Source organism: Taudactylus pleione, unplaced genomic scaffold, assembly GCF_031769625.1.
Source record: "Taudactylus pleione unplaced genomic scaffold, aTauple2 ptg001084l, whole genome shotgun sequence".
Taxonomy (NCBI): Eukaryota; Metazoa; Chordata; class Amphibia; order Anura; family Myobatrachidae; genus Taudactylus; species Taudactylus pleione.
Genome location: NW_028285485.1, coordinates 2751655 through 2775154, shown reverse-complemented (window position 1 = coordinate 2775154; position 23500 = coordinate 2751655). Strand labels below are relative to the sequence as shown.

The 23500-nt window shown below is 44.8% G+C and overlaps 1 long non-coding RNA gene across 1 annotated transcript in view; it reads right to left on the bottom strand.

Annotated features, from left to right (window-relative positions):
- Positions 1-959: 959 nt before the first annotated feature.
- LOC148453838 (uncharacterized) overlaps positions 960-23500 on the bottom strand; it is a 232600-nt gene continuing 210059 nt past the window's right edge. The window contains exon 3 of the long non-coding RNA XR_015874864.1: positions 960-1040. This is a non-coding gene — a long non-coding RNA (uncharacterized LOC148453838). The remainder of the gene's footprint in view (positions 1041-23500) is intronic.

Here is a 23500-nt window from a genome sequence, read left to right as displayed (position 1 = left end):
TCAGACTGCTATTAATAATTTATAATGCTGAATTACCATGGTAACCACAGTCACATGGCACATAATGCAGTGAGCAGAGAAGCCTTGATACACCTCTCTGAGCACTATCTGTACTGTGACATCATTCTTCTCCCTTCCTCTGATGAACAACACTGGACAGGCTACGAGCCTCCACAGACTGACTGTGCATGGTGGCCATTGTTGTTGGCCCTCCAGAGATTTTGAAAGGCGATATTCATTTGTAGGAGAATATCAGCTGTATGCTCAAAAGATACATAACTTAGTATTCAAAGAAAAATAAATCTTCTATGAGGGGGTTGCAGCCTTAGGGGTCTAGTTACTAAGCAGTGTTATGAGACAGAGTGAAAAGTGATAAGTCTGTGATAAGGTGCCAGCCAATCAGCTCCCAACTGCCATCTCACAGGCTGTGTTTGAAAAATGACAGTTTGGAGCTGATTGGCTGGCACCTTATTACTTTTCACTAACACTGCTTAGTAACTAGACCCCTGAATGTGGTTAATCATAGTTAATGATCAACATAAACATGACTACAAAAAGTAATAAAAACACACATAAAAACCCATTAGAGCGCAGGTTAACCGTACCCTACATCATACATGATAAGGATCCTACAGCATCACATGTGACACAGTCGTAATATAATTGTCAATAATCTCTAATGTCCTTTCTTTCAAGCTTTTGTAAGCAGTCCTGAGGTGGAAGGTGTGAGTAATACAAACAGCTGGCAAGGCGGCACTGAATAAAATGGTACAAAGTGGAAAGTTCACCATTGTAAAACCCAAGGAAGCTTAACAAATAGATCCAGCATCGAATAGCATAAAAATCATTGCTGTATAAGCGACACACAATATCGATACTAAGACAATCATCACAGCTGAAGAAAGTACCATGTAACAAAATAATAGGAGTCTGCAGCTTACCTGCCTCAGGCGAGCTTCGCATCATTGACCAAGGGCTGGTGTTGCTGCCAGTTGAAAGGGTGAGAGCATGCTGAGCCCTCCAGGGTAAGGGGTAGGGTGCTGTAATAAAGAATAACACATGAGATACATACTGTACATCAGCGTGAAGCGTGACAGCAGATTATTAACCCCTCCATAGCTTACTCAGATAATAGCTGAGCATGCAGATATGTGCCTGCACACTTACTGTACTGTAACTTTCCGGGTCTGTATTTTCAGCTGCAGGTAGCTTAGGACACGTCCAATTTTACATTTAGTGCATACATGTGAGAGAAGTGTAACAATCATCATCACTAACACAAAATCGTCAGCCATCTCGTGTCCTCTTGTAAGACATGTACAGTATCTTCTAGATACATTGCACCCCAAACTGTAATGCATCTGAAAGGTGAGAGCTTAACACGCATCTTTCCCCCCTCAATTTTCTGCACTTCAGCGTTAACGTCCAGGGCCGTCAAGAGCTCAGACGGGCCTTGATATTGGCCATTATCCCGCCAACAAATGTAAAAAGAAAAAGCGCGCTCAGCACAGTGGAAGCTCCAGGAGTGGGGTAGGGAGAGTGTTCTGGGCAATCAGGGGGTGATTCAGACCCGCTCGTTAACATGCGATTGCTCGGCGCGTGACGTAGCATGTGTATGCAAATATGCAATCGCTGATCAAACATGCAGACGCCCATCCGCTAGTAAAGTCCACCCACTTCCCTCTACGAGCGAACGGTGAGACGCCGCTACATAAGGGGAACATTGGTACCGTCGTGCAGCATCGGTCCCATTCGCACTGCTAAGGTAGACCTGAGGCTACCGCTAGCACTGTGAGAGCTGATGACTTTAATCCAGCCCTGTGACGTGAATGTTGATGATGCGTGTTAATTATGGACGCCCATGAAACGGCGTTCAGACGCTCTGACACGCCTGCATTCACTCAACCACTCTTCCCGCAACACCCCTTAACAGCATCTAATGTCACTGAAGCTTGCGGGCCTTTGGCGTGCTATGAGCGATCGCAGTGATAGGTCTGCGCACGCGCACTGAGTACTTTACGCATGCGCAGTACTTAAACATTGCCAGCTAGCGAGCAAACGCCCGCTTGCGAACGGGTCTGAATCAGGCCCTCAGTGCAATGGTCCCCACCTGTAATACTTCTCTTCTGTCCACTATCGCTGTATAGCAGTGCAGCCGGCCGCAGCGGCACGTCCGGCAGTAAGGGGCCCATTTATCAATGATCTCATTTGCAATGTGATGTGGGCATGACATAACCGCCCATGATCACATTGCAAAATGCGATCATAGCCCCGGGATGTGTCATCTGGCACACGCAGGGACTCCGAAAGGAGCCTATAGACCCTCTCCCGGTAAGTTTTGCGATGTGTAGCCCATTGGCTGTATAATGGGCTAACGCCATGTTCAGATGGCGTTAGCTGCGGGGGCCTAACTCCGGTATGCATCGCATTCTGGAAGTTGGTAAAACTGGCAGCAGCGCATCCCCCATACAAGCCTATGGGGGAAGCGTATCAGAGATATCTGCTGCGGTTCCTCCGTCATACATCTTGGTGAAACGTAATATTTGCGATTAAGCCCCGGTTTTTGGGGATTAAGCTGCAGATATACAATGATAAATGGGCCCCAATCAGTGGCAAATGCAAGATTTCCAGAGGGGGGGTTTCCAAATGCTTAATTTTAAAGCGAGTGTGGCCTGTCAATGAAGAGGGCAGAATTAGTACTTTAATAAGCGTCATACAAAGTGTATTGTGTGCAATAATGCCAGCATATCCAGAACCAGTGATCACAGTAAGCCATTAGATGCGGCAGTAGGCCCATCCTGCCTGAGCTGAATGTATTTATTTTAGATGTGGGCACCATTCCAGAGCATTGGAGCAAGTCCGGGAGCCTGGAGGAGCAGAAGAACCTAGCACTGCCCTGGACATATATGTACAGTACATATTGGGCTCTATAGCAGTACATCTCTAACAGTGCATGTTTTCCATATCTTCTAGTTAGTGCACAGGTGATTTATTACTGGCTGATACATGTTATAAGATCCACAGGTGGTGCTAATTATTTCATTTGTGATACTGAGAAGAACATGCAGCGATAGTAACATTCTATTATATTGCTATGTGTATTGTGGTCATGGTGTGGGCTGGGGAGGGGGGTTTCCAGGCAGACGGAAAGCCCCCCCCCTTGCGTTTGCCTATGCCAATGAGAGAGGAGATTGCTGCTGCTCAGTGGCAGGTTCCTCCCTCTCACTGCTCAATGTGCCTCTGCAGCTGACGTGGGCCCCTTCAACAGGCCTGGGTAAGTAGTACACCCCCCTACTGTGCTCCTGGTAACACCCCTGCTTGGTGCATGCCGCTGTGTTGGATCTGCCTTACGGAGAAACCGAGCAGTACTGGGGGGGGGGGGAGCAGGCAATGGGTCTGGCTACAGGTAAATGCTGGAATTTGCTCCATAATATAAATGGTGGACGTCTAAGGGAAGAACCAACCACTAAAGCAGTGTTGGCTAACCTTGACACTCCAGCTGTTGTGGAACTATATATCCCAGCATGCCCTGCCACAGTTTTAGAATGCCCTAATAGCAAAACTGTAGCAGTGCATGCTGGGTTATGTAGTTCCATAACAGCTGGAGTGTCAAGGTTAGCCAACACTGCACTAAAGCATACCTCCCAACATGACCCTCTCCAGGAGGGACACAATGCTCTGGTCCTGGACTTCCCTGGTAAGAGGCGGGGCTGCAGCGCAGACTGACAGACACATACTAGGCCTATATTAGTGAATCAGATATCTGAACAGACAACATATACATATTCATATGCTACATAAAATGTCTGTTACAGCTGGATAGTTTCACCTCTGTTCACTCTCTGACATGTGTGGAATCTCCTGGAGAGGTATACAATACATATTCATGAATATCAATCAACTGGTCGGAGTACAAATCAATGCGCCCCAGAGAAACATCCTGTGATGTCACTACGTTATTATTATACTTCAAATCCCCTACTTGCCCCTTCAGCCCCTCAGCTTACTCTAATCACAGTCATCCCCTCAATCTCCACAATATAAATCTTTTGTAAATATCAACCAGTGTACATAGATATTGTAATTATAGCATAGTCAATATCAACTGGCTAGTGCTAATGCGATCACTTCAGGGTCTGAGACCTGGCCGCGCTACTGCGGATTTGTGGTCATCAGGCTGCGCACGTGCCAGCCGCCATTGCCGGGGTGGGATCCCGGTAATGTTGTGAAATGTAGTCCGTAAGCTACAATGGTTAATGTGATCTAATGATGGTGTTAAACACCCGGGGCCGATCTCCTGACAGCTTCGCATTGCAGAGCTTTGTACATTCAGTATTTTAGAAGCCCCCATATTTGCAATCAAAAATACATATGTCCTGGGGGTGCCTAATATTTGCAGGTAGTCACCGATCACGCGTGCTAAAATATGATAATGTCTTCCAATGCACAGCCGAGTATAGGGACGCCCTGTGCTACCTTCTACTATCCCTCCAACGACGTGCAACAGCGCAATCATTGGTCCCATAGACGGTCAGCGGGCAGTCACGCAGCATGTAAGGCGAGTCTGACCAGCCGCAAACACTGCGGCTCTCCTGACACGCAGAGAGCTCTCATGCTGTGAAGGAGATCGCAATTGCTAATTTAACCGCCTCCACGAAATGGCGTTTAAACAGTCAGACGCGCTTGTGTTTGTCTAACCAGCCTCCCGTTACCATCCCCAAACGTTGACTGCCTGACTGTGAGCGGTTCCTATAAACGAGCGTATTCGCAATGCAATCGCTGCGCGTGCGCAGTGCGGCTTTCGCACATGCGCCGTTGCAAACAATTGCTCAATATGCGTAAATATCGGTTTTGTGAAAATCTCTGAATCAAATGGTCTGAATCTAATGGTCACCCCGTGCCCCCTGTAGTGGTCCATGAAATGCATCATTAGCCTAACCCATGCTACCCACTTGTATCCCTGCTGGACACAACACACACAGACTGTGACATGGGGGCCTATTCATCAACACTAAAATAACGTTTTTAAGGACATTTTCCTTAAATAACGTTATTTTGGTATTCATGAAGCCACTTAGCACAGGAGGTATCACTGATATCTCCTTGCTAAGTCCTCCTGCGTTAATTTCCACACTCCCCATACATTAGTAGGGGGATGTGGAAATTGTGGTATTCATCAAATTCCGAAAATTATGAATTATCGGAATTTGATGCAGTTACTATTCGCCACTGTGAGGTGGCGAATAGCAGAATCGACTTACCTGTATCCGCGTGTGCAGGTCCCCCGATGAGTCCCTCCGGCGCTCTGCTCCGTCCTCAGGCTCCGGAGGCTGGTTGGACATGTGTGCTCCCCAGCAGAGCACAATAAAGTTTAGACAAAAAAAAAAAAGTTGTTTTTTTTTTCTAATCTGTCATGTGGTCTGCCGGGAAACCACATGACAGACCAGCAGGACGGAGCCGGAGGCTGCTGCGCGGACAGGTAAGTCGGGGGGGGGGGGGGGTAGGTGAGCGGAGGGGGGTGGGGGAGGTACACAAACTTACCGCATCTGTAGGCAGTGCTGCGCATGCGCTGGTTTTACAGATGTAACAGCGCATGCGCAGCACTGTTTCCAGATGCGATAAGGTAGTGTAGGCAGGGAAAAGTATCTATTTCCTGAAAAGCTGTCATCGCAAAAATGACAGCTTTTCGGAATAGATAGTGATGGAGAGGAGGAATGATGAATTCCACCTATAATTAGCTAGAACTCCATGCGAGTTCTAAAGCTAATTATCTCCAACAAATTTTTAGGTTTAATGAATAGGCCCCATGATCTTGATGCATTCTCAGCCATGCAATACAATTCATAGGCATCTCTCGAGTGGAGTGAGAGGATAATGCCAATTATTGTTATATTTATAGGCCCCCATTTATCAACGATATTAAACACCAGTGATATTTTTCGTTTAGTATCACTGTTACACAAACAAAAAATGTACTGGTATTTAACAATACTCAACCCTCCGGCGAGGTCCAGCGAAGTCCTCATCCTCAGCGAGGTTCTCTGCTGGGCTGCTGGCATTATGTGCGTGCGGGATGGTCCATCTGCGCATGTTCATGACACGGGGACCGGGCAGTGCCTGGTTGCTGAAACCGGAAAGGCACCGCCGGATCTCCATTGCAGGCTAGGGGACCTGCATCGCTCTCGCCGTTTTAGGGGGAATTCAATTCAGCGCGATGTTGAATAGCGACAGGAGGGAGCTCCCGCAGCTATTCAATTCAACGCGCTGTTTGGGAGGGCAAAGGATTTCTTCTCGCACCCCTTCTGGGGATGCCAGGAGAAGTCCAACCAAAGTGCCGGGCACGCAGCTGTTTTTCTGCATAGCGCGACGCTAACAGCCGCCCGCCCAGCACTTTGGCCAGAGAATGCTGGTTACCTCGCCGTAATACCCTTGTTAAGGCGCGATAACCTGCATTCTTCGACCACACAGCGCACTGAATTGAATAGCTCCAGGAGCTCGCTGCCAGCGCTATTCAATTCGCGTTGAATTGAATTCCCCCCTTAGATTGTTAAATCCAGAAACCTGGCATAATCCCATTAGCGAGCACCAAAGAGGTTATGCATCGTTGACAAACGGGGGCCATAGTGTACAAAGTTGTTTTGGAGCTATTACAAACAATGTGAACCTGGGAAGAGAGGTGAGATGGAGAGATACAGGGAAGACAGATAGAAGTGACAGAGGGACGGAGAGGAGGGAGATAAATATAAGAGGGGAGAACGACCTCTGTTGGTAGAGAGATAGGAAGACATAGGAAAAATAAAGCCTGGCAACGTCAGGCACAACAGCTACCGGCAAATGATGGGTCCAAAATATGAGTAATAAATAGGGACATTGTAGTGTAGTGATATGTTCTGAGTCACATGACTCACTGTGAGAGTGTTCTGAGAAGCAACGTCAGTGAAGGTGAAAATACACCTGTATAGGAGGATAACCTCATACAGTACAAGTTAATTGTATTATTTCAAATAACATTTGTGCAGTAACAGAAGTAATAATGTAGGGTTACCTCCTCTATGAAATATAAGGATATTAGAAATCAGAGTTTTGTGACTTTTAGAAATTAATCAGGGAACTTTTCTATCTTTCTTCTCTGATGCCTCATTTATCACTGTACATAAAACACATTATATTGAGGTCATTAAAAAAAAAAAAAGATATATATTTGTACAGGTTGCTGCCTCCACTCGCCCGCATTTTTCAAATCATTTAGTACTAAAACTTTCAAGGACGTTTGTCCCCTATATGTTTATAGAAATGGATAGAGGTATCTTGTTCATGGTGTGAATTTATGTCAGCCTGCAGTCATTGCCGGAGGTCTGATGAGGCAGCTGGCACATTGCTCATTTTCACCACCGGACATTTCACGCTTGATAAACTTCACTGCAACCAGGGCGAAGTTCTGATTGAAAAGAAGAGAATACACATTGTGCCTCAATACGAGAGGAGCTTGGGGGCACACGAAATATGTCATTTCCTAAAAAATATCTATTTATTTTACACTGACAATTTGTTGGTTGCAAGGTTACATGAAAGGTCTGACATGATGAATCATTTCAGCAGTTACATCACAAAAACCTGCAATTTCAATAAGGGTGTGTAGACTTGCTGTTATGATTCCTGGAGGGAATCGATGGTATAAATGTAGAGCCAACTGATGACAGCCTTGAGGGCTGGAATGTATTGTACTAGCTGTGCCGAGGGCAAGAGGTGTGACGCAGGTTGTGGGCTGTAGGAGCAGCCTTGGTGGCTGATTGTGGCCTTTATAGTCGTGGCCAAGGGACTGATGGTGTGAAGCAGCCTTTGGGCTGTTGCAGCAACCTTGAGGGCTGACTGTGGCCTTTATAGTCGTGGCCAAGGGACTGATGGTGTGAAGCAGCCTTTGGGCTGTTGGAGCAGCCTTGGGGGCTGACTGTGGCCTTTATAGTCGTGGCTAAGGGACTGATGGTGTGAAGCAGCCTTTGGGCTGTTGCAGCAGCCTTGAGGGCTGATTGTGACCTGGGGCCCCAGGACCGTTGCAGCCTTTGGGCTGATGACACTCAGGTGAGATATGCCAAAGAACGTGGGGCTGCTACCAGTGCCATCGGGATGACACTGGCGACGGTGTGCTTAATAGCGCACCTGGAACACAGAGTTGCTACCAGTGTTGCCGGGATGACACTGGTGACGGTGTGCGAGGTTGCACACCTGGAATGCAGAGCTGCTACCAGTGCCGCCGGGATGACACTGGCCACCGGATGGGGACAGACACTTTTGGGATAGGAAGCGCTCCGTGCTGCCCAGATGGTACAAGCAGCACGTGTGGATGGGATGCAGGCGGAGCCGCCTGGATGAGTTAACGGCACACACGAAACACAGCTAGACTGACTCAGGGCCTCGACTGACATACAGGAGACAGGAACCTGAAGTACAAAAAAACTTCTCTCACCGGCATGGAGTGATGGACTGGCTGGAATTTAACAGGAACAAGGCCCAAACAGAGCAAGTCTCCCTTAATGATAGACCAGTATGCAGCTGTGCACAGACAGGTAAATTAATTAGCTTGCACCTGACACTGCACACAGACAGGCAGTAATTAATGCAGTGCTTTAGGCTGGAAGCTGCAGATCCTGACACTTGCAAGTTGGTAGCTATTATGCTCACACAGAGGGTCTGATTCAGACCTGGGCGCAAGCGCTGAGCGCTCGCAACCGGGTCGATGGTGGCCCACAGCACCGTCGTGCACATGCGCGAGACCCGGATAGCGACGGGTCTCGCAACAAAGGGGACAAGCTGTCGATGTTGAGTGACAGCTCGCCCCCTTTGGTGGGCGGGCCGGGGGGGGGTGGCTGCCCAAATGGAGGCGTTCCCATGAGAGTGCCTGTTGTTTGGGGGCGACCCCACTGACATCACCAGTGATATCAGTGGAGAGCTTCCGGGTCTGTTAGAGCCGAAAGCTCTCTGGGGCTTGCGGACACGAGACCCTACCGCAAGGGTCTCGTCGCAAGCCCGATGGTCATCATCATGGCCGATGATCATCATGGCCGCTTGCTGTAGCTGTGGGTGGTCACCCACAGCTACGCAAGCGGCCAGGAGGCCGTTCTAAAAGGAAAAAAAACGGGCCCTGATTCAGAGTGACCAGGTCTGAATCAGGGCCAGCGTACACGGAACTAAATGCAGATATTCGCCTGCATGCATGCGACCACGCCACCTTCACCCTCGCTACTGTATACCTGTTGCAATGGATCAGCCTGAAATTAGACGTATTTCTACATACACTCAATTTGGACTACAATCTCCCAACACACTCTCACTAAACGTCAGTGGTGTGCGGTGAGGTGCTGGGAATTTGATGTGTATTGGTCAGCGATGTGGGGAGAAGGTAGACAGGGGAGGCAGTGCCTCACCTGCCATACACTTGTTACTCCAGAGTTTTGACTATAAAAATTATTAGAATAATACAAAGAAGATATTTATAATATTTTCTTTCTTTTTTTTAAATCGTTTTTATAGTGAAAAACCCTGGAGTATACTGAAGTATGACAGGAAAGGCTCTGCCTCACCTGACCGCACATCACTGCTAAACGTAGCCTACATGTGAATGCTCCATTGTCGCCCAGGTATGTCATTTGGCTACAGGTTATGCGCAGTTATGAAAAAACGCAAGACCTGTCCGCTAAATGGCCTAGCTCGCAACTCTGATTAGCACCTTTATAACCACTGTAGTCCTCCGCCGAAGTGCAAATGTAGTGCAAAATGAATCTGCCAGCTCAGAACTGGTGCAAAAATCAAGTTTTTAATGCAACATTACATCTCAATTGTTGCGCTGCTCCGTAGCTACCTAAATACGTCCTCGCCCACCTCCCATCAGCTGGCAAAAAAAAAAAATAACTCCATCAGAAGCCACCGTCTTACTCCAGAAACCCATTAATCAAGTAAATGAACTAGACCCCGTCTAGTTTACACTTCTTAAATGAGGCCTAGGGGGCATATTTTATCTACATTCACAGTTTATCCCCGAAAGTTTGCGTTAAATACAAATTAATTATTTGGGCAATATATCGAAACGCATGCAGGGGCTCCAATAGATGTTTTTGGTGGATTTTCTACATATGGCCAAAAGTAATAGGGTGAGAGTTTAGAAAATGTGAGAGTTTAGCAGTAAAACTCTCTCACACTAATACATTGATCGAGTTGTATTTTCAAAACAGGAAACACCTGGATGAGAAACTCAGCAAACTCTGAAAACTGAAAGTTGCTTCCGAGAATAAGCGCTATCTTCAGTGGGTGTGTGTGAGTAATTACTGAAGAGCCGGACAATGTATGTGGAATCCAAACCTATTTTATTGGGCAGTGGATTTGATCCCAGATGCTGGCGAGATAGTACGAGCGCCCGTAGGTGTTGCTGCTGTTGAAGTCACTGGGTATTGGTATGAGCAGTGGATAGATGCAGAGAGCCACGGTGTGATTCGACCCCACGGTCCCGTGGGGTCAGTTTGGATGCACTGCCAGGGCAGGCACGGTCTGCCGGGAGTAATAATGCCGGATCCTCTGCAGCCTGGTCTACGTGAAGTAGCAGGTTAAGTCAATGGAGCCTTCTGTATCGTTGGTGGGTGTGGGGTGCTTTCCTTCCGCTAGGTAAGCTCATCCCAGAGACATTGCGGGACGCCGCCAACTGTATGCAATTCTGGACTATATTACCACCCATTACATCCCAGTTCCGAAAGTCTGCAGACCAAAGGTCCAGCAGGGGAATGTGCAGGAGTAAGGACCGCATGGAAAGGAGCCCCCTGAAAGGGTCTACCCACTTCCCAACCGAGGTTTGTAGAGAGCATTCTGCTCATCCCCAATACCAAGTAACGGAACCACCTAGGGAAGCACTGTGCCGAGCCCAATAAAATAGGTTTGGATTCCACATACATTGTCTGCCTCTTCATTAATTACTCGCACACACCCACTGACAGAGTCTCACCTTTAGTCGCATTACCAACACCTCTCTCCCCCCATCTCCCCTCCCCACACTTCCTCCCCCCCCGCCCTCCCCTACCCTCCACCCACCTCATACAGTACACAGGAGCGCACGTGCACCCTCAAGTCCTATTATCAAACCAGCAGGTCTTGGTACTCCTGCTTCACGTTGCTGATGGGTTCAGAGTACCAGAAATCCTCCCTGATGAGCCGCAATCGGAGCTCCACCCTCTTGCTGTGTAATGCTGTGATTTGCAGGTGTATGGGGAGGGGGTGGGACCAATATGACATTCTTTTAATCTTGTCAGTTTGGCTCCGCAATCTTCCAATATCCAACTAATGATGGCATTAAGCCACCCGAGAATGGGCGCTTGTGTTTTATTTGCTCCCGCTATCCATATGATTGGATGTACTGTATCGTATGCGTGCACAGCAAGTTGCATGCCCAGATGTGAGCGCATGTTTGCTGCATTGACGGCAAAGCAGGACACATCTGTATATATATATATATATATATATATATATATATATATATATATATTTAAATTTTATGCTGTATGTTAATGACGTTCTACAGTGCTATAGTTCTATAGTGCTATAATGACTGCCACTTGCTAAGCAAGGTTAAGCTCTTTATTCCATCCCTTCCCTACTGTAAATAATTATAAATGTTAGAAGTCACCTCACATTTCTATGACCTGCAGTCTTGTGATGATCATAACCTCTCTGACTAATTTCTATTAAATAATTTAAAGCAAGGGGGAGATTTATCAAAATGTTGAGAGAGACAAAGGACTTACCGAACGGCTTCTAACTGTCATCTTACAGGCTGTGTTTGAAAAATGACAATTAGGAGCTGATTAGTTGGTACTTTATCGCTATCCACTTTATGTCTCTCCAAGCTTTGATAAATCTCCCCCATTGTATTATATACAGTACTTCTGTTACTGTATATAGTATGCTATGAAAAAAGAACTATATCTACTGTATATCCTGATTTCCCCTGCAGTGCTCAGCCTTACATCGCACTGAAATAATCTAGATGATGAGAACTCCTATGACACATAATCGGCCGTAGCGTGTAGGTTCTGTGTCGGCATTCTGAATGTCACATACCTGTCAATAATGATCACGCTGGATGGAAATGTCAACATGTTAAAGTAAAGGTCATTTTCAGACGAAAAGCCACATTCAATGAGCTGATTTTATCCAAGACATGAGCACTGACATGAGATACAACTGGCCTTGTGTATAGAGCGTGCAGTATAGGTGGAGAATATACCCAGCACTACACAAAATCAGTCAAACTAAATATGTTTGTTTTCTTTCCTTTACAAATAAGCTGCATTTTAGTTTAATCATAAAGTGAACACGTAAGGTATAATAACCGTTGTAAGGCAGGAAAGAGGCAAAGACATAAGGATGTGAGTAGAAAAAATTTAAGATGATTTAGGAATTGCAACACAGTTTTGGGCCAGTTTTGGGGGGGTCCTGCGCTCTGGATTTGAACCCTAGTATGTTAGGGACCTACCCGAAAGAGGTTACCTGGATATGGTGGGTAGGCCCATAACCTTGGCCATGATTATGCTAAAAACCTCTATTGATTGCAAAATTTTATTGCATTTATATATATTATTAATAATTTGGAGTTGTGCACCTGAGATTTGTCTGTTTCTGTGCCTGCAATTAGTCTCATCAGGTAGCACCTCCCATTATATATATAGTCAGGTTGTGCAGTCCAGAAATCTTTCCCATATGCTCCATTTACTGTGCTTTATTGCACTTCTGAGGGAAAAGAGACGCCCTCATTCTGGACTAGCACCCTTCCTTATTGGTTTAAAAGCATGGAGTATGGTAAGGTATATACACACTGTATTAGGCACAATTCTAGATAAGTCCTACACGTTATATACTGTAGTGCAACTTTGGTTCATTTTTGGGGTGTGGGTCCCCCTGGATTGCGTTGGTTAATCTGTCTCAGGGCACCGCATTATAACACATTTTCCTTTATAACACATTTTAACCCTTCACTGTTTGTTTATTATATATGTACCTCACTTTTTATTTTCATTCTTTATATGCAGCAGTAGCTGCTCCTAACTATCTCTTTCACACTGAACTTTTCTTATAATGGCGGTGCCCTGGGGTGGCTTAGCTGGGCTAGTTTGGGGGTGTCCTGCGCTCTGGATTTGAATCGTAGTATGTTAGGGACCTACCCTACAGAGGTTACCTGGATATGGTGGGTAGGCCCATAACCTTGGCCAAGATTATGCTAAAAACCTCTATTGATTGCAAAATTTTATTGTATTTATATATATTATTAATAATTTGGAGTTGTGCACCTGAGATTTGTCTGTTTCTGTGCCTGCAATTAGTCTCATCAGGTAGCACCTCCCATCATATATATAGTCAGGTTGTGCAGTCCAGAAATCTTTCCCATGAGATACAACTGGCCTTGTGTATAGAGCGTGCGGTATAGGTGGAGAATATACCCAGCACTACACAAAATCAGTCAAACTAAATATGTTTGTTTTCTTTCCTTTACAAATAAGCTGCATTTTAGTTTAATCATAAAATGACATAGAAAGTGAACACGTAAGGTATAATAACCGTTGTAATGGCTGGAAAGTGGCAAAGACATAAGGACGTGAGTAGAAAGAATTTAAGATGATTTAGGAATTGCAACACAACACCCCTTTATTTAATAATAATCACTGATTTATTTTTATTATTCAGACAACCAGGAGACGCTTTCAGAGCTGTTCCCAGGGAGTATTACAATTCTTCATATTATTGCACGTTATTGGGTCTTCTGGTTTGGGGTATGTGTGCCAAAGGAATTTAAGAGTTTCAAGCTTGACCACTGATCAGTGAAATCCAGAGATTAGTAGTTAAACTGATCTGGGCACTGTCCAACTCCGCATAGGAAGGGTTTTAAACCTCAACTGAAATGGCTGAAGCCCAATACTTTAGTCAACGACATGTAACGGCTGGTGACCCACTAACAAAGCAATCCGAGTGCTGCAAGTCCATGGTGCACTGAAAATTCCATGTGTGGTGGGTCATCACATTGTGATGGTTTGTGTCAAGCAGACCTTCACCGCCACAAGTCTGCTGCGGCTTAACATATACCTATCGATCCATAACCATTTGCCACACAGGTTGATTGAGGCGGTGCCCTAAGCATAAATTCATAGATCTTAAGCCAAAATATTGCAATCGCCACTCATGGCCTCCATCCCACATTCTCACGCTAAAGTTTGGCACACGCCAGATGATATATTGGATGATCTGTCAATTTGAGCTGAATTGGAATGACATATCTTCCACATAGTCTAGTGTGTATGCACTTTTGCATTAGTATTACATTGAAAGAGACATTTACAAAGCAGAATAAAGATGTCAGTGTGTGTGGTCAGTGTATGGTGCAAGGTCCGTCCAGAAAGGACTATATCAGCCTGGAAGAATTTGACTGTATGCGTAAAGTTTTGAATGATAGTAACACGTATTATGCTGGGAAGGTTGATGACTTAATGGAACAATTGGCTGATGAGAGGAATTTTCATGAGCAAGCTGAAAAGAAATTATGGAGTGAATTGTCCTCTTTGAAAATGGCATTTGAGCAGGAAGAAATAAAAAAACGTGAAGTTCTTAAAGAGACAGACCTCAAATTGGCAGCTATGTCTGAAGGCCTTGAGGAAGCTAAACTTTTCAAATGCGTTACAAAGTATCAGAATGATGTGCTCCTAGCAAAGAATGACGTGTTAGAGCAAGATGTTGTTGAATTGCAGCAAAAGTGTGTGGCCCTTCAGCAGGAAGTGGAGGAATTGAAAGAATGTGTCCAGAGTGATGCAGAGCGCACACAAGTGAAAGTGGTGGATCTGGCTCTGCTGTTAAAGGAAAAAGACTCTTTAATTGTGTCCACACAAGTAAAACTTAATGACTGTGAATTGGAGAAAAGGTCTCTGGCTGAAAAGTTTTGTGAAGTAAAAGAGCAGTGTCTCCAGATGCTGCAGACTCACACTCAGTGGGAGACAGACCATGAACAAAAAGAGATGGAGATGATTCATCTTAAAGTCAGCTGTAAGGAGCAAGTACAAACTCTCCACTCCAATTTAATTGCAGCTAAAGCAGTTTCAGAATGCCTGATGGAAAGAAATGTATTCCTGGAGGAAAGTCTGCATAAAGCCGCCAAGCAAAGTGAATCTTTGGAGAGAGAGCTTAACCTTGCCCATGGCAGGGCTTGGAAGTTGCAAGAACAGAGTGAGAACCTTGAGAAGTGTCTGCTAAGTACACAGGACCAGTTGCAAACATTCCAAGTGGAGAGGAATACCAAAGAAATGGAGTCGTAATGTGAATTAAACATTGCAGAGTCTGAAATAATTGTACAAAAGTTGAGACTTGCTGAACATGAAGTTGTGGAGCGCAATCTACTACAATCTGAGAGCAAGTTGGAAAGCGTCATGGTGAAAATTGCCCATCTGGAAAAGCAGCTGTCTGCGTCTCAGAAAACGGTCCACATGGCAGTGGGAAAATTAGAGGAAGAGAAGTTAAATAAAATTCTGATGGTGGATTCTGGACCTAAAATGGCGTCCGATGTCTTCGCTGAACCCAGTGTGGCAGAAGTACATAAACACAAGCAGCAATTGTTACAGGTTGATCCTGAAAAGGCTGGCACGCAAGGCTCAAAAATCGGGACAACAAGAAAATCCAAGAGATCTATGCCTTAACGAAGTGGCAGATAGCCATCAAAGTCGTGAGATAAATTATGTGGATCAATGGAGTAAATATTCAAGTATCCTATGTGGACACGGGAGTCCGGAATCTGAGGGTGACTGTGCCATTATGTTGTCTGTTGACATAAAGCCAAGGTCCAGAATTTGTGATGCTGATGACTCTCAAGATACTGATAGCTGCTCTTCGTTCAAAGGGCCATCAGTAAAGTATGCCAGTAGCCAATACAGGGCTTTAAAGCTGAAGATTAAAGATGTGACAAGTAGAAGTTGGCCAAAAGATGTGCCCTTAATAGGTTTAAGTGGCAAAAGTAAAGATGAAGTATGTCCCTTTGGGAAAAGTAACTTCAAGTTCTTGATGCCTGACGTGGTACACAGGGATGACCTTCAAGTACTGCATAAAGAAAGCAAGAAGTACCATTACTACCATAAAGTTAGGAAAAAAGTTCGGAGGAAAATAAATTCTGAAATCTGGAGGATGAGACCCCCAGAGATCACAAGAGTCTGTATGACCATGGATACAGTTGATTTCCCTCATGAGGAGAGTGAAGAGGGACATCGTCATGAGAATGCCTCGTCCCATGTCGCTGAACCCAGGGGTTTCAAGCTGGGGAAGGGGTTATGTGGAAGTATCACCAGAGGTGGCACTGGTGAGCAGCAGATTCTGTGTGGGGCAGGGGAGATCCGCCCACACAGACTAGAAAAGCATTGTGGGAAGATGCCTAACGGCTGTCCTTTGCACAGAGCCCAGGTGGGGCTGGAAAAGTCATACAGTCCAGGGGGACTGCAATCAGAGTGAAACAGGCCAGGTGGCCAGGGTCAGACCTGAAGGATGCAGAGAGATCCCTAAATTCTCTTACACAAACCTTGTGGAGCTGTGGCAGCCAGCTAAGAGCCTATGTTACCCTGCAGGAAGCAGGGCTGAGACTGAAATTGTGAGTGGGCCAGAAGGCCAGTCCAGATCTGCATGTGGCAGAGGGGAGCTACATGTGAGAAATACTTTTCATTTACAGATTAGCTGTGTTCTGGTAGTAAGGGTTCAAGAATTGAGATAGACGCCCTAAACAGGGGCTAGGTTGTTTATTATTTTCTGTTCCTTTGTGTTGCACCTGTTTTTCCCTGCTGGAAGTAAAGCACCATTTCATTTATTTTACCTTGAAAAGCTGCATGGGTCCTCATTTGAGCACTAATCACTGCATCACTAACACCAATCAACCAAGCTAATAACCCCAAGTTACCACAATATATATATATATATATATATACACACACACATATATATATATATATATATATATATATATATATACTGTATATATACATATATATACAGTCAGGTGCATAAATATTGGGACATTGACATAATTTTCATATTTGGCCTCTATTCACCACCACAATGGCTTTGAAATGAAACAAACAAGATGTGCTTTAACTGCAGACTTTCAGATTTAATTTGAGGGTAATTACATCCAAATCAGGTGAACGGTGTAGGAATTGCAACAGTTTCTATATGTGCCTCCCACTTTTTAAGGGGCCAAAAGTAATGGGACAAACTAAACAATCCTAAATCTAACTTTCACTTTTTAATACTTTGTTGCAAATCCTTTGCAGGCAATTACAGCCTGAAGTCTGGAACGCATAGGCATCACCAGACGCTGGGTTTCATCCCTGGTGATGCTCTGCCAGGCCTCTACTTCAAATGTCTTCAGTTCCTGCTTGTTCTTGTGGCATTTTCCCTTCAGTTGTGTCTTCATCAAGTGAAATGCATGCTCAATCAGATTCAGGTCAGGGGATTGACTTGGCCATTGCATAACATTCCACTTTTTAGCCTTAAAAAACTCTTTGGCTGCTTTTGCAGTATGCTTCGGGTCATTGTCCATCTGCACTGTGAAGCGCTGTCCAATGAGTTCTGAAGCATTTGACTGAATATGAGCATATAATATTGCCCGAAACACTTCAGAATTCATTCTGCTGCTTTTGTTAGCAGTCACATCATCAATAAATACAAGGGAACCAATTCCATTGGCAGCCATACATGCCCACGCCATGACACTACAACCACCATGCTTCACTGATGAGGTGGTATGTTTTCGGATCATGAGCAGTTCCTTTCCTTCTCCATACTCTTCTCTTCCCATCACTCTAGTACAAGTTGATCTTTGTCTCATCTGTCCATAGGATGTTGTTCCAGAACTGTAATGGCTTTTTTAGATGTTGTTTGGCAAACTCTAATCTGGTCTTCCTGTTTTTGTGGCTCACCAATGGTTTCCATCTTGTGGTGAACCCTCTATATTCACTCTTGTGAAGTCTTCTCTTGATTGTTGACTTTGACACATATACACCTACCTCCTGGAGAGTTTTCTTGATTTGGCCAACTGTTGTGAAAGGGTTTTTCTTCACCAGGGAAATAATTCTTCTGTCATCCACCACAGTTGTTTTCCGTGGTCTTCCGGGTCTTTTGGTGTTGCTGAGCTCTCCGGTGCATTCTTTCTTTTTAAGAATGTTCCAAACAGTTGATTTGGCCACACCTAATGTTTTTGCTATCTCTCTTGCTTCACTGATAGTGACAGCTCTTTGGATCTCATATTGAGAGTCGACAGCAACTGATTCCAAATGCAGATGTCACACCTAGAATCAACTCCAGACCTTTTACCTGCTTAATTGATAATGAAATAACGAGGGAATAGCCCACACCTGTCCATTAAATAGTTTTTGAGTTGATAGTCCCATTACTTTTGGCCCCTTAAAAAGTGGGAGGCACATATAGAAACAGTTGTAATTCCTACACCGTTCACCTGATTTGGATGTAATTACCCACAAATTAAATCTGAAAGTCTGCAGTTAAAGCACATCTTGTTTGTTTCATTTCAAAACCATTGTGGTGGTGAATAGAGGCCAAAATATGAAAATTCTGTCAATGTCCCAATATTTATGCACCTGACTATATATACAGTGTGTATAATATATATATATATATATATATACATATATATATATATATATAATAGTGTGCCCCCCCAACCCCAGAACCAGCCCACCAGCAGCACCACACTTAAAAAAAAAACTCACCCTCCGGGCCAAAGCAATCACACAGCAGCAGTGACCCAAGGCACAAGCTGCAGCTCCTCTTCTGTTCCCCTCCGCGGCTTCAGACGCGGCTGTTGAGGGGGTGGGATGGTGTGGGGCTGTGCAGCGTGACCTCTGACGTCACGACTGCATTGCCGTACAGCCCCACTGCACAGCTTGCTCGCCAGCCGAGCAGCGCCGCACTCACTCTGAGCCCAAGTGCTCAGCAAGCGCTGCCCGGCTGCAGTGACTGCCGAGGAAGACCGCAGCGGAGACAGCTAAATGCTGTACTCCGCCGGTCTTAGTATTAGTGGCAGGGGACAGGGTGTGGGGGCCCCCTACGACTGCCCCTGTCACCCTGCCTATAATCCGGCCCTGGTTAGGAACCACTAGGGGGGGGGGTCAGGGCTAGGCACCCCCCCTGGGAGGGTTAGGTTTAGGGTGCGGGGAGGGGGGTTAGGTTTAGACACTAACGGGGGGGAGGTTAGCTTTAGGCACCACTAAGGGAGGGTTGGGGGGGAGAGGGGAGGGTTAGGTTACTTACCAGCCCCAGTCGGAATTAGGTCCGTCTGGGTTCCGCTGTCGATATCGATCCGGCGGCTATTCAGGCTATTTCTAAATACAGCTTATTACTGCTAATTAATGGGATAGTAATTTACTGTAGGGCTTCACGGATTGGTTCACTTCCTTTTCAACAAATTACTGGCTTCCTCTGTGGACCAGTTGCTGATCAGGTGTTAAATCAATAAAGACATACGGAGCAGAAGACACAGATAAAGATGAATAAGTAGATAATACTGTGCTGAACACATAGTGCCACGCCGGAGGTATTCATTTAGCGGGGATTACCCTGCGCGCAAGTCCCCACAGTCAGACTGAATCTTGCAGTTCCATGAGTCTGAGTAGAAAACACAAAATCGGGTTTGCGCCCGGGAAAAAAAACCACACTCATTATGCAGTTTCCGCACCTGAATCCTAATATCTGTTGTGCCAGTAAATTTATGCAATCGTAATGGGCCTAATTCTGAGTTGGACGGACCGCGATTCCGTGTGCAGCGGTTCTGCGAAAACAGGACTTCTACAGAGATGATCACCGACTGCGTCTCTAAACCGCCGCTTGCACACAAAGTGACAGAATTGATTCCCCGTCACTAGTGATGTCAGTGGGAGTGATTTTGGCTCTGATAGAGCCAAAATCACTCCTGGCCTTGCGGTTGAGAAACTCAACCGCAGGCTTCAGCTCGCAGTGGCGATGGTCGCGATGGTCAAGACCATCGCGACCATCAACCTGCACGCTCGTATATGCTGTGGGTGGTGACCCACAGCTATACGAGCGTCCAGGAGGACGCTCCATATTTATGGAGGTGGGCCCTGATTCAGAGCGAGCGCTCTGGTCAGAGCGTCCGGCTCTGAATCAGGGCCTGTGTTTTATGTCCCTGCAAATCTCCTGAAATGCGTATGTCTGTTGTAGCTGGTTCCTCTGCTGTCAGACATGAGACGTGTTGGAATATCAGCTGTAAGTGAGTACATCCAGCTAGTATTCGTTTTACATCAATACGGTATTTTCTTTCCAAGGACGCTACCTTATAGCTCCACTGAGAAGAGCTCTGTCTGAAATCATTATTTCCCTAGTTTTTCATTGTTTATTCTAGAAAATGCCTATTACATTAGATTTTCACCTTCTACTTCATATTCATTTTGTTGAAAATTCATCCAATTCAATTACAGTTCAGTGATGGATATTAAATGCGAAACGTGCAATAAATCCTACACTTATACCGCTAAGCAGCACGGGGGGAATAACTCAGAAATAGCAGGTATAATTTATTACATAAGACATTAATAGCAATAACTACATTGTTGAAAGCAGGGGCCCCCAAGCCGAGGCCTGGGGGGCCAAATAGGGCCCGCTGCCTGCTGCTATCCGGCCCGCTGACCTGACTGCAGGCTGGACACTGGAGTGGAATGTCCATCTGTAAGTGAGCACTTAGCGGAGGGTTACTACCAGGGACAAAAGGGGGCGGCCTGGTAGTGATGTGAGTGACAGACCTGCAGCCTGTAGTGTGTGCAAGACTGACAGCTCTATAGCCCAAGATGGAGATCAGTGCACAGCAGGTATCTGTCCCCACTACCCACTCTCCTATCCATACATCCACCCCTCCTGTCCCTAATGCCCATTATCCTCCCTGCTCTCCTCTCCACACTGCCGACTAGGAGATATCTGTGCATAAGGGAGGTTACAACTGGTCACTTCTTTTCAACTGGGGGCATAATGTGAACTGGGGGCATAATGTGAACTGGTGGCACACCCTAAGACATAGGGCCTGATATAAAGGGGCACGCTAATAGCACGTCATGCCGATCTTCACGTAGTTGAGGAATTATTTGCTACTGCATTTGCACAAAATATTGTGAAAACCCCTACGGTGCATGCATTACCCTGAGTACACACAGAAATGCGCTGTAGCGTACAGGACCAATGGCATCAGAAATGGCGTTTCTGGACGGTGACTGGGAGGTGGCCTGAAGTGAACGCAAAAAAAAAAGGCCGTTGCTTGGTCATTTTATGGGAGTGTCGTGGGCATATTATGGGAATGTTGTGGGAGTGTCATGGGCGTGTTATGGGAGTGTCATGGGCGTGTTATGGGAGTGTCATGGGTGTGTCGTGGGTGTGTTATGGGAGTGTTGTGGGCGTGTTATGGGAGTGTCGTGGGCGTGTTATGGGAGTGTCATGGGTGTGTTATGGGAGTGTCATGGGCGTGTTATGGGAGTGTCGTGGGAGTGTTATGGGAGTGTCGTGGGTATGTTATGGGAGTGTCGTGGGTGTGTTATGGGAGTGTCGTGGGCGTGTTATGGGATTGTCGTGGGTGTGTTATGGGAGAGGCCATGTTCAGATGGCAGCATAGGGCTGATGCAAGTGTTGATGGCACAGGCGATGGTGTGCCGACAGTGGTGGTGTTACAGCATCCAGTGACGTCCAGTTATAGAAGTGAGTACTTCCGGAAATGGGAGGTTTTAACATGGTCATTTATTCCTATGTCAAAACATTTGTTTTGTTTTTCTAAAGTATTGCATATAAAAGTATTGGTGTTAAAAACATATATATATATATATATATATATATATATATATATATATGAGGATTCATATAAAATTGTCTAAAAGGTCAAATCAATTTGTGTATGTATTGATTATACATACAAGTTAAAAATTTATTTTTATGAAAAAAAATATATATATATTTTTGAAACCACTTGTTTAGAAGGATAATGAATATTTTGGAGTATTCATAAAAAATCTTTCAATTCAATGTCTATATTCAGATCCTGGGGTTGTAGTGTTTTTAAAGTACAAATCCATTTAGTTTCTGTTTTCAAAAGCTAAGACACGTGATCTACAGTACTCCTCGCCAGTGTTTGGATACTTTCTGTATCCCTTTGAATGTTAGCCCCTTCAGATTCTTGTTATGTGCCTCGGAAAAATGTTGGGAGACACTATGTGAACTTAATCCTTTTTTTACTATTGTACACATGTTCCGCTATTCAGGTTTTGATTTTCCTTTTTGTTTGGCCTATGTATTGGTAGTTGCATGGGGAATTCCAAAAGATGGAGGACTCCCTCATGAGAGTTTTTCTTTTATGTTGTATTTTTTCCAGTGACGTTGGGTTTAAAGTTTTCGATTGCTTTAGTCTTCTTATTATATAGCTTATACCCTGCACAATCTTGGCAATAGAAAAAAACAGTGGATCCGGATTTGTTATTTTGTTCTTCTAGTGGGATATAGCTGCAAGTGGTATAATACTGTTCAACTCTTCATACAGTTTTAGGATATGCCAATGTTTATCCAGCATTTTCTTAATAGTTCTATAATTGCTATTAAATTGTGTAATAAATAGCAAATTTTGGTCTTCATGATCTTTTTGTTTGTATTCTATAAGTTCATTTCTGTTTATTTTTGTTACCTTGTCTACCTGTTCCTGTAAAGTTGATGCTTCAGAGCCTTTTTTTCATAAATTGTTCTTTAATTTTCTGGCTTTGTTCAAAAAAGATTTCTTACTGAGTGCAGTTTCTTTTCAGTTTTCTGAACTGCCCACTGGGAATGTTTGCTAGCCAGGTGAGATGATGTTTTAGTATGAGATCTTGTTTGTATTGAATTTTCTTTTATAAAAATCTCTTGAACTGGGAATACTACCATCTCTTTACTCATAGTAGTTGTGAACTCCAGACCTATATTGTTACTGTTGATGTACTGCGTAAATTGTTGTAAATCATCTTCTGGACCTTCCCAAATGTAGAAAAAGGTCGTCGATGTATCTATAACAGCATATTAGATTTTTTTTTTATAGGGGTTATTCATCCATATTTGATCGTCCTCCCATTTGGCAACAAACAAATTTGTGTAACTTTTTGCCAAAGTTGTGCCCATTGTACAGTATCCTTAAGGTGACTCCTTTGTTGACTGTCAGAATCCTGTACAAATAATCAATATAGCATGATAAGCTAGATGTGATAGATCCAATTCCAGAGACTATTGGTCTTCCCGGAGGGTCTTCCTTATTTTTGTGGATCATCTGTAATTGGTAAAACATAGGAATTTTTGGGTACTTTACTTTCAGTTATTCTAGTTCTTTTTTACTTAAAATTCCCAATTCAAAGCCTTCTTACAGGTATTGAGTTAGTTCCTTTTGGAACTTTTCTGTTGGATCTTGTGTTAATTT